Consider the following 3,234-nt stretch of genomic DNA (forward strand, 5'->3'; position numbering starts at 1 on the left):
TAATCCCAGCACTCGGGAGGCAGAGGCAGGGGGATCTCTGTGAGTTTGAGGCCAGCCTGGTCTACAGAGTGAGTTCCAGGACAGGCTCCAAAGCTACACAAAAAAACCCTGTCTCAAAAAACAAACAAAATATCAGACAGGAATACATATTTGTATAAGTACTTGTTGGGGTGGGGGGTTTCCTTTTCCAACTTGTCTTGGATAGAGTTTGCCAGAATTTTCTCTCTCGTGCCATCAGCTTTGCCTCTGAGTTCCAGACTCCTCAATGTCAAATCAAAATGCTAGACCAGGCACTAGGCAGTGTCCAGATCCTGAAGTCACGAGTAGCAGCTTCCCTTCACCCAAGGAGCGAGGTTCTCTGGCCAGCAGCCGTTGCTCTTGGAAGATCGCATCAGATTAGCAGCTGTCCCTTGGAACTCTTGTCCATGTCCCTTCCAGTATCTACCACATATCTGGCTTTGTTTTTTGTGTGCTTTTCTTTTCTTTATGAGGAAGGGGCACATGCCCTAGCACCTATGTGGAGGTCATCGGACAGCTTGCAGGAGTCAGTTCTTTCCATTCATCATATGGGTTCTGGGGTTCAAACTCATGAGTATCAGGGTTGGTAGCAATTGTCCTTCCCCATTGCACTATCTGGTTTATCTCTAGATGCCACATTGACTCATATTGTACCAGAACTCAGTATGGAGCCTAGGCTGATCTAGAACTCACAGCAATCTTCCTGCCTCAGCTTCCTGAGTGCTGGGATTACTGTGTGCCTGTCATCTTTTCTTTCTGAGGTGTGGTTTCAGTGTCACCAAGGCTGCCCTCAGCCTCCTGGTGCCAGAAACGATAGTCTCCCACCCTGTGTCTTCCTGTTTTCTGATTTCGGGTGCCTTCTCTTTCCTATCCCTATAGACTGTCACTGGAGCTCGCCTCTGAAGAGGAGGGCTGGGCCTGGGTGCTTGGGGACGGGCAGTGGCCAGACCAGGGGCCCGGGACATGAGCGCAACTTTCCAGGCTTCCCTTCCAGGCCCCTGTGGTTGGGGAGCTCCACGCAGGGAGAGTTGAGTCAGCAGGGCCACAGAGCAGGGGGGCAGGGGGTGGGGGTAGAGATGCCTGGGGTTCCCCAGGGCCAAGGAGTCTGCTGAGGCCATCTGGGTATCTGGACTCCTGTGGATGTGGGCAGTAAGGGATCAAAGGTCCCTGGTGGTTCCTACCCTAGTAGGAGGCAGAGAGAGCAATGTATAGGGCTGGCCATATGCTGCCTACTCTTAGATTTGTTTGTTCACTTTTTGAGACAGTGCCTCATGCAGCCCAGGCTAACCTTGAATTCGCTGTGTAGCTGAGGATAACTTCAAACTTCTGATTCTTCTGCCTCTACCTCCCAAGTGATGGGACTGTGACATTTGCCTGTGTGGAGCTGCTACATTGACGTGAGTCTACATGGGTCCACAAGATATATCAAGGTCACCAAATCTGTACATGCATGTGTATACCTGTGCGTGTTTGTGTTGGTATGAATGAGAATCAGGGAGCCTTAGCGTAGCATGGTATGTATAGGACACCTCTGAATCAGTGTGCGTTAGTGTGGATGTCTGCACACTACATAATGTGAATGGGTTCTGTGTTCTCTAGTGTGCTAGTATGTGTACCTGATTGTGTGTTATTCATCAGGCTTGTGGGGTTATGTGTCAGTTTAAAGGGTTCCATTTTCTCCTTTCTGGTGAGTCTCTCTAAGTGGTCCAATCTATAACAGTTCCGTGGGAAGTGCCTAGCAGTCCCCTTGATAGAGATTTCAGAGAGAAACCCTGAACAGGTGAGCACAGGCAGAATTAGCTTTTCCACCCCTCCAGGAACAGGGGGTAAAACCTTCCATTCTCTCCAAGTCTCATTCTCCCTCCACCTTTCCAAAAGATGCAAAATCATTAGAACCGAAGGCAGGTTCCAAATTTAACCCCTCTAGTCTAGGAAAGCCCACCCTGAACCTCTCGCGCGGGAGGGAGGGAGGGAAGGGAGTGGTCCTTGCGGTTCAGCCCAGTGCTGGCTTTGGGAGATCAGAAAGGCGTCGAGGGACGTCCATCTCAGAGCTCAGTGTCTGGGTGGCCATGGGCGGAGGCTAAGGGGCCCCCAGGGTGGTGGGGGTGGTGGATAGAAACCAGATGCCTAGGGGGTTTATACTGGAAGGGCCAGAGCCGCAGCCTTTACCCGCCGCTGCCACATGGCGCCTCTGCCTGGGCTGCCCCACCCCCTGGGAGGTTGGGCGGAGGGAGGCCTGTGACGGTGGAGGAGGTCCTTGGAAAGGGATTCCAGTTGCTGCCCCCAGCTGCTGAGGGTACTGGAGGGGTGGGTGGGGAACCAGGACCCAGGAATATCAGATTCACAGCTGGCTTGCAATGCTGTCTTAACTGGAGTGGGAAAAAAAGTCGGAAATCAGAGCTTGAGGACTGTGGGTTAAGGTGGTATCTTAGAGCTTCAAGTACCCCTCACCTGTCTGACACAGATCTTTGTCCAGGAGGCTTGTTGGTGTGCAGCGGCTGCCCACCTGGGTTCCGACCTCAGACTCTGGCTCTAACATCTACCTGGATACTGCTCCTCCTGTTTCTTTTCTTCCCATTCTTTGGCTTTGAGAGCATCTACCCCTTCCCACAGGAGTGGAAAGGCTGAGCCTTGGCATCTACCTGCCTGCGAGTCTCTACCTTCTCCTCCTCATCCATCCTTTACGCTTTCATTCTCTTCCTTGTCCAGTCAGGGTTGGATCCAACTCCCTCTCTCGTTTCTTTGTTCTTAGAATCTAGATTTCCCTGCTGCCTCAGTTTCTTGTTTGATCTACCCTCTGTTTCTCTAATGATACAGGAATTGCCAGAGAGCTTCCTTTTCTTCTTCCCAGTCTCTTAATTAAAACCCTAGAAATTCAACCAACACTTTGTCCTTTGACTTCCCCCCACCATGGAGGAAACTATGAGGTCGTAGGAACGGCCCCCACCACCACCATAGAGGAGACTACGAGGTCATAGGAACGGCCCACCACGGGCACTTCCTTCTGGGCAGACGGGTGGGGTGGCCCATGTAATCATCGGACACAATTATGCCCTATTTATACTCCATCCCCGCCCCCCACCTGCTGGCTGTGTTACCCTTCACCTCCTCCAGACCTGGCTATGCCTCTAGCTAGTTCCCTTTCTTTCTGTCCAGTGTGTCTATCTTTGTTCCTCTGTGTCTGTTTCTTTCTTTCTTTCTTTTTTTTTTTTTTTT

Source organism: Microtus ochrogaster, chromosome 15, assembly GCF_000317375.1.
Source record: "Microtus ochrogaster isolate Prairie Vole_2 chromosome 15, MicOch1.0, whole genome shotgun sequence".
NCBI lineage: Eukaryota > Metazoa > Chordata > Mammalia > Rodentia > Cricetidae > Microtus > Microtus ochrogaster.